This window comes from Dryobates pubescens, chromosome 9, assembly GCF_014839835.1.
Source record: "Dryobates pubescens isolate bDryPub1 chromosome 9, bDryPub1.pri, whole genome shotgun sequence".
NCBI classification, from domain to species: domain Eukaryota; kingdom Metazoa; phylum Chordata; class Aves; order Piciformes; family Picidae; genus Dryobates; species Dryobates pubescens.
The window spans coordinates 25,574,975-25,584,002 of NC_071620.1; positions in this window are offsets into that span (position 1 = coordinate 25,574,975).

Sequence of the window (9,028 nt, forward strand, 5' to 3'; positions counted from 1 at the left end):
CAACTCTGCAGTATTTTAGGGGGAAATGGCATTTGCAAATTTATGTTGTCTCTTTTCAGGAAACATAGCTTGCTGTGCTCAGCCACTCATTGTTCCTCTTGTATAAGTGGCAAACTATAACACACACCTTACCAGTGCAAGCACAGATCGATTCATAAATGAGTCCTACAGAAAGGTCAGCTTCTAATCACAAGGAATGATAGGAAATGGAATCAACACACTGTCACATTTTACAGGTTCCAGCAGAATGAGATCTATTCCTGGCAAAAAAGAACAACCAAATCCTTCATGGTCACTTGACAACTCTGCTTATGTGCAAGTCCCACTGTGATACTGATCCCCTATTAGGCCAGCTGTAAGCTGTCTGTCCTGCTCTACACTTCCACACCATCCTGACTTCTCCTGGAATTTTCTAATAAACCCAGGTCAATTAATACAAATCTCCCAGAGTGATAAAACCGTGGCAGTCTGACAGGACTGAGCAATACAAATCCAGCCCTGCTCAGTGTGGTTTCCCCTGGTGGAGCTCAGCAGCCACACTCTGCTTGCTGAGCAAGGGCTCCATCTGCGGGAAAAGGACCAGCAGCCTAGCCAGGAGTTGCTGCATCCTTATTAGAAGAGGAAAAGCCTCGGGTGTTCTTCGTCTCCACATGCATTGTGAATTATTGTTTTGCTAAAATGCATTGCCTGCAAAACCCACAAAGAAAAAGTAACACTCTGAATTCATGTTTAAGTGACAAGTAACAAGCAAGGCAAGCATTTGGCATTGTACCTGTCAGAGGGAACATCTTCTGTACACATACTCCTGTCCAGTGTCACTCAGCAGCAGCAGTTGGCATTCCTAGATAGTGTTACGGTGGAAGAGTAGCTTAACATTGATGCTCCTGGAAATGCCTAGCAGGGTGGACATTTTCTCACAGCTCTTGTTCATAACAATTCAGCAGCTGTTCCCTAGTACCTTTTCTTTTTTTTCCTTTTGTCTTGTGTAATTTGCCTGCAAGCTCTCATTTTCTGGGTTCATATATGGCAAAGTGCAATCCCTCAGCTTAGCAAGGTAGAAACATATCTCACTGATAGCTGAGGTCTGTTCTGCCTTTGTGAAAATGACAGTGGTTTATTTCTGAGGCTAGAGACCTCTTAGCTGTTATCTGTTGCTTCTGTCATCAGCTAATGAAGTGTCCCACACTTTACCATGCTGGATGACCTTAATGAGATTTTTTTTTCTTTCTTCAGAAAGTCCAAGCTCAGTTAATTATTAGTAAAAGAGAGCTGAGGATTCCTTCAACATTCCCATACGGGCCCTGCATTTTCCAGTTTGACCTCTGCAGGATACCAACCTGGCTTGTGAAAATTATTCCTTCAGGCCTTATAAGTTAGGAATCCATATCAGTGATTTCTCACATAAGAGTCCTTCTATAGCTTGGCAAATGACTTAGCATGAGCCCAAGATTCAGTGACTCTGGGTGAAGCATGAAACACTGCTGTAAATCTGCTCTGTGTAATCTTTTTGCAGAAAAACAAACCTGTCAAGTCAGTAAGTGTTCTTATAGCCACAGAGAGCAAAATCCAGAGCTAACAGGACTGAATGCATGCAGGGTGTTCAGTTTCAAACCTCTTCTGGCCAGCATTGTGATAGCTGAATAAAGTCAACCCTTAAAAACCCAGGCAGACTCCTACCCTTTTCTAGGAGGCCATGTTGCTCCTCTTCAGTCATCTTTTTGCTGGCTGGCCTGGTAATGCTGAATGTAGTCTCCCCACCAGCCAGCCATGGGAGAGTTGCACATATACATGGAGGGTCCAGGGCATTTGCCTTCAGGGTGTGTACAAAGGGCTGCAGCACATTGCCTTTCCATCCAGATATTTCTCTGAGCACACTGCTAACTGGCCCAGGAGTTTGATACTGAAGTGAGACTTCCCAGGCCATCATTTCTTCCTCTAAATAGATGATGTATTTCTACCAGAAAAAAAAAAGCTAAGTAGCATTAGGTTAAGGCATAAAAGTGGTAGCTTTTTACCCAAAGTATTAAGAGGAAGCTCTTGTGCTTTAACAACAATCTTTTTACCTTGATGGATTAAAACAGCTGACCAGAAGATATTTTCTAATTATTAGTCACATGAAATTCTCTCTGGCTTTACTACAAAATGATCTCTTTCCTTGCTGTGTAATAGGGTCAGTTTCTGAATTATACTCTGTACTCTTTTCTGGTTTGTTTTCTTACGATACTCATCACATAAGACTTAGGAAATACCTTTACTGCTGTTCCTCTGTATACATAACTGCTTGCTTACCTTGTAAAACGTGAAGGCCACAACCATTAGCAGTGTCACTGCACCATTTCCCCCCTCAGTGTTACTGAAGTAAACATTTCCAAAATAAGTCTCCTAAAAGCTCCCTAGGGAACAAAAGTATGTATTGTAATTCACGAAATTTCCTTTCCTTGCTTGCAGAACTGTTAACACTGTGTCCTTGCCTGCGCTGATTAGTTGTGCTGCTTTTAATGTGATTAGCACATTAACCATTAGGCAGGCCAGCTGTCAAGCTAAGTTCAGTCACAGCAGACAGGCAGTAACTGCCTTTGTGATTCTGCATTTCTAACTGATTATCCCAAGAAGATATAAACCCCAAATCTCCCTGGCCTGCTTGTTCCAGGCATTAAAAAACTCCATAACTGGTAATAGTACTGGCTTAATTAACCTAGCTTGAAGAGGTCATTGTGCAACAGCAAAATTGAATCAAATTTCTTCTTTTTAAGGAACAAACTGCATGCATTTTAGATAGTGAAATTGCATATGCACCCAATATTCAATTACATCTGTCTCTAGATGAGAAAACACTTATCAGACAAATTGAATGCTACTTCTGAAATGTGCACATTGATAGCAATGCATAACAGGATGTCAAGATGGAGTGGGGAGAGGAGCTGGTTCTCTTACAGGTCTTTGCATCACTGCCTATCACTTCACTCTTAAATGGAGAGAGCAGACAGAGCTGTCATCCAGAAGCATAATTTGAAACAAACAACCCAAACAACAACGAACACCACCACAAAACCAAGAAACAACAACAAAAACATGCACAAAAAACAACAAAAAACCCCAACCAAACAAAAAACTTCTCATCCTCATTTTTTTTAATGGTGGCAAATGAATTCTGTGTCTTAACTGAACCATTCCTGCTGTAATTTGAGAAATTCTTATCTGCAGCATTAGATTCCAGCCTGTGTATTACACAGCAGCTGAGCACACATACAGTTTCTTTTCCTTTATGGACACCTCCTCTGATGCTGTGGTCTTTGTCACTGACAATAGTTATCTAGTTCTTCTTTTCAGGCAAAATGACTGTGGAATGTGTAAGATATTGTGGTTTATCAAGAGTTGGTTTTATTCAGACTTCTGTCATAAACATATGTGTGCTTGTTCACTGGCAGCCTAGACCAGATTTCAAGAGGAGCCCCTTAGTCATCAAGTAACCGCATCTGCTTGCAAACTGCAAAGCCTAAACTTCGACTCAGAAATAATATTAAGAATGGGAGCACCTTTGTGGAAAATTACCCATTCCCCTATCGTCTGTAGCAAAATTGGTATCTACACTATCTAGTGTTCAACTGTTTAAAACAGCTTGTTTAGTGGGGCAGGGCACGAAGGCTGCAGCACATCTACCCTTACTAATTTTTCTCTTCCTCTACTAAAACATAAGCTCTACAGGAACAAACAAGTCTCTGACCACTGCATCTGAAAGCTGAATAGACTTTCAGTGCTAGAATAACAATCACAGTCTAGATCTAGTAATTTTAACTTCTAAAGGACTACTGTAAGTAGGTTCAAACAGTCTAAAACGTGTAACGTAGTTAATGTAGAACAAGTATTTCACTGTCACAAAGCGGCTGGTGTACAGGTACAATTGTTGCCTGGCAAATGTTAAGATCTGAGCTCATTGCAGCAGGGACAACTGATGCTCTCTCTGACACTTAAGAGGTGGCTGACACAGTAAGCAAGCCAAATAGAAGCATTTCCTGGATTCAGTAAGACAGAATTCTATCATGTTTGTCACTACTGAAAGTAATTTTCTTTCCCTTTTGGTACTTGTCACGATTATGATCTTCTAAATCCAGGTATTTAAATCATGCATTTCCTCCAAAACCAACACCCAACAACTATGAGTGGGTTTGAAACGTGCACATAGGGAAACTAGCATGAGATTTTTATGTTCTTCATGGTCAGGGAGTGGCTTTGAGTTCAAATTCCTACAGGTGGATTTCTGCATTACTTGAACCTCTTTAAATAAAACATGCTTTTAAACACACTGTGATGTAAGAAAAGCTCTCCAGAAAATCAAACCTCTCCTCTGTAATATTTCTCTCTTCTGCTCTAATTTATCCTTTGAACAATAGTGTGCAGCTCACTGGCATTAATCTGAAGAGAACAAATAAGAGACAGCTCACAAATAAGTACAGTTATCACGTTTCCCTGCTACCATCAAGGTTAATCTCTAACTTGCAGATAAGACCAAGGAAAGGTTAGATTGTAAGTGAGAATGGATTCTCTTTATAAAAGTGGAGGAAAAATTTAGTCAGCATAATTCTACTCTGTGGACTGCAACATTTTTTGTAGTCTGGGTTACAATAGCATTATTGCTTGGTTTTGTACAACAGCAACAGCCCTAGGTTTAGTTTTCCAGAAGAAACCTCTGTATCACTGTTCATGCAGACAGTATGCACAATGTTAAGTCTAAGACTAGTAGCCCAGTATGACTACAGAGGAACAGCATAGTAAAGCAGAGAAGGTTACATAGAGTTGCCAAAATGGTAATGTTTCTATGATTAATAATCACCTACTACCTTTTCCCCTCTACCACATGTTGCACCTTCAGTGTAATGAATTCCCCCCACCTCATCTGAACATCTCTTTATCCTGGTGTTTTGGCTGTCCTCCACCTTGGCTGAGTAAGATGGTTTTGTCATTGTGAAACCACTGGAGAATTTGAATTGAGCAGGACAAAAGGAAAAAAACAAAAAACTGAAAGAGCAAATAGGAGCTCAGTTTGAACGAGACCTCATGTAAGCAGAGAGGCCCAGGATGGCAAAAACTGAAATGCTTCAGGGTATTCAGTTTCTTTGCAAAATCTGGATGGTATTTTTTTTTAATACACTTTTTGTTTTATAGAGGAGGACACTATTGAAATGTTGGTGAGGCTCTTTTTCACAAATTCTGGCCTCAAAATCTTAATCATTGGATTTCTATTTTATTTTTAAATCCCCCCTCTCGATCAAAATGAAGGTGTCTCAGTACACCTGTGTGGTTGTGTAAATGCTTCCTGGAAACAGTAAATCTGTCTTACCAAATCTGCATGTGTTTTCCTACACTTCCTCCAATTAATTATCAGATTAATTGTATTCAAGCCATCATCAAATGCTGGATTCATTTTTAGTACAAGTTTAGTATTATTGTGGTGAGCGAGGATGCTGTTACATTACATTGTGTTACATTTAGGTGGGCTTTAAAAGGCTTTTAAAAGGAGAGTGAACATGCTGAAAATGGTAAGCATGGAGAAAAAAAATTTCTTCCTGTTGAAGATGTTACGAGTAGATGCAACAGCAAAACAGCCTCTGACAAGGTGCCCAGTTGTTTGTATGTAGTGTTCAGGAAGACACTCTATAGTAGTCTTAAATACTAATATTTTTCCCTAAATGCATTTTCTAAAACTGAATGTGCTGATCATCCCAAGTGTCCACTTCAAACTGACTGTCAATTTGTTTTTCACTCAGGCTCTACTTCTAGAAGTGGTTTCCAGCTCTGTAGGTATCTTTACAATATCTATAAATACCCAGAATCGATAATGTGTCTCTTCAGGGCTTCTGCCTGCACCAGAAAGCCAGCCAATGGTGATGAAGCCCACCAAGGCTTCCCGTGGACTGAGTCAGTTCCCAGGCAGCAGTATTGCACTAGGTAAAGCCTTACTGCAAGGGCATGGTGAAGGGGGAGCATTGCTCACGTTCAGTTTGTCTCTGACAGCAGAGTTCAGGTTTCCCCTCTTTGCAGACCTAGCTGCTCAAGTTCAACGTTTTGAATTATAGCAAAATCTGGATGAGAATAATGTGGTGACTTGGATATGCTCCCTTAGAAAAACAAAGTTTGGTGGTTTTGTCTGCTTTCCATGCCCCTGCCCCATCTTTTTCAAGACTGTCAGAGCAAAAGTTGAAAATAAGGGAGGGGAAAACTGCTCTCCTCTAGAAGTAGGTCAGGTCTAGAAACTGGAACCTGTGGATGAATTATTCAGCATAGTTTTTGATCTCTGAAATTTTTCTGTACCTCTTCCAGCTTCATGTGTAAGACAGAGCAAAATTTTGGGCCAGGAAGGAGTTTTCAAAGCTGGAGAAAGTTCTCTGGGTCACCAAGCCACTGCTGTTCAACCTTGTTTCATTCACCTTAACTCTTGCTCTTGCAACGACCTTAGTACCACTTCTGGTCTCTGTCCATAGCTGATCTGAGTTCTGGCACTCAGACAAACTTGCCAGTATGGACCTGATTCAACAGTTTGCTCAGACTGGTGTTAAGCCACATTCTGTGGTTGGCTCCAGCCCTCTGCATCATGCTGCAAATGTCATTTTAAAGAGAGTGTAGGCGGGGGTGGGGGTGAGGAAGACTGATATTCCTCACTACCAGAAATCCTGAATTTACAGCCCTGGGACATTACCAACCATGACAGGGGATTCTGGATCGCTTTCTCACTTTCTGGGTCCTGAGTGTGTGGGTGTTTTCATTTGTTTGGGGGATTTCTGGATTGTATTTTTTTTATGTCTGATGCAGTCTGATACTTTTGTAGTGGAGAAGTAAATATTCTTTGTAAACCAACTAGAAAAACTCTCCCTGCTTTTTTCCCCCTCTCCCTATCTCTTAGTAAGAGAAGAGGGAGGAGGCAGAAGGGAGAAAGGGGGGAGGAGCACCAATACCATAACAGAGGATTTCACAGATTTTTATGCAGATGGAAAGTCATTCAGAGGACAGCCATTCAAAGAGCAGTCATTCAAATCCACTGCTAAGGTCTTCTGAAATAATGGAGTAAATGGTAGTGGAGAGAGGGCAGGAGGGGGAAAGGGGGGGTGAGGAGCACCAATACCATAACAGAGGATTTTACAGATTTTTATGCAGATGGAAAGTAATTCAGGGGACAGTCATTCAAAGGACAGTCATTCGAACCCACTGCTAAGGTCTTGTGAAATAATGGAGTAAATAGTGATGAGTCAGGGTCAAATTCAGCCAGAGTTTGTACATGTGGGGACCACAGGGGAAGGATAGTTTCAGTCTGTCAGGCAAGAACTCGTTAAGCTCATGGTTTTCTACGTGCCTGCAGGATGATTGACTGGTCACAGCAGGAGAAAATTATGCTACTGATTGCTATTTTTCTATTATCTGTGGGAGATCTTTGAAAATTGTTTATGCTTTCCAGGGACCTGTCTCCTGGAGTTTCCTTTCTACTTTTGGCTGTGGAACTGGTTTTAATGTATGCATCAGACTGTGGTTGCGCTCTGCAGTGCGTTATAAATATCTCTGCATAAACCCAGGATAAATGTCAGTAAATGCCTGAAAAATTTCAAAATGTGCAAAGATCTGAAACCTCATTTCTGGTTTTAATAAAGTGAAATACAAGTATTACCAATTTTTAAAGACATCTCTGACGTCCTCTCTGAGGTAGTAAATTCAGCTCTGACCACTGCTGTATCTCCACTTACACAAGTTACAGGTAGTTCTGGGAACTGGGAATTTACTGTCTTGGTTTTATAAAATTATTATGGGGTCTATACAAATTAATTATTTTAGGTAAGGCAAACAAGGAAGATTCTGTGTTTTAAAAAGCATCTTAGTTTCTCTTCAGAAAAACTGCTAACAGTTCATATTGTGACAGGTTGGACTCGGTGATCTTTGAGGTCTCTTCCAACCTTATTGATTCCATGATTCTATTAGTGCATCATTAGAAAATGTTCATGTTTCTTAAAACATAATTAATGGAGCTACAGATGTGACAGGTGATAAACCATTTTCAAATTTAGTCTACTAGAACTCTTTAGTTCTCTCTAGCTCACCTGTTAGGGCTTCAAAGGGAGAAGTATGCTTTTCACTTATGTATTACCAACTTGTATTGTCCTGTGCTGCCATATGTAGGTAGGGGTAGATTTCAATATTGCTAATCACTGCATGGATATATAATGTACAGAACAGAGATGCAATAAACTAAGATATTCTGAGGTTAAAATACCCAAAACATTACCAAGTAATCAGTATGAAATGTCACCAATCATATATTTTTTTTCCTCAAATTTTCTGTTGTGCTGGAGTTCAAGTTGCAAAGGAATTCCTAAGTAGCTAACAGCAGTTTGCTTTGTTATCATAATGGATTCAATGGTATCTTACAAATGGAGTTAAAAAAATCCTGTCAAACTGCTGTGGCTTCACCTGGAGCATAGTCAGACTGGAAGAGCTCAGTGTGTGGCTTATTTCATTGCAGTGCTGTTCAAATTGTTAAATTTGATATTCACACACCAGAACAGGGTAATACTGCTGATACAGTGAGTATGGTGAGTCTGTGCTAAGTTGAAAGAGGTTGCTGAGGGCTATGTGATTGATAGGGTATTGGGGAGGAGGAAGACTTGTGGGTGATTTTATAGGTCTTAGGGGGTACCAGTGGGGCAGGGTGGACACTTGTGACCCACATTACAGGCAGCAGATATTTCCCTGAGAAGCCTGCCTCTTGGGGAGATGTGAAGAAGAAGAAAGGGGAAGGGTCCTGAAATGGAAATAAGTCCTCTTTGTAAGATGGACTCCGAGTGTTGGGTGTTTCCAAAGCATTGCTTTGGAGCTCTTTCTGTTCCACACATCTTCACAGATCTTCCAGGCATCAACATTCATCCTTTACTTGAAGGCGAGCTTAAGAGCACACATAAAGCTTGAGTTTGTGAGGAGAGGCTGAGGGAGCTGGGGTTGCACAGCCTGGAGAAGAGGAGGCTCAGAGGAGACCTTATTGCTGTCTACA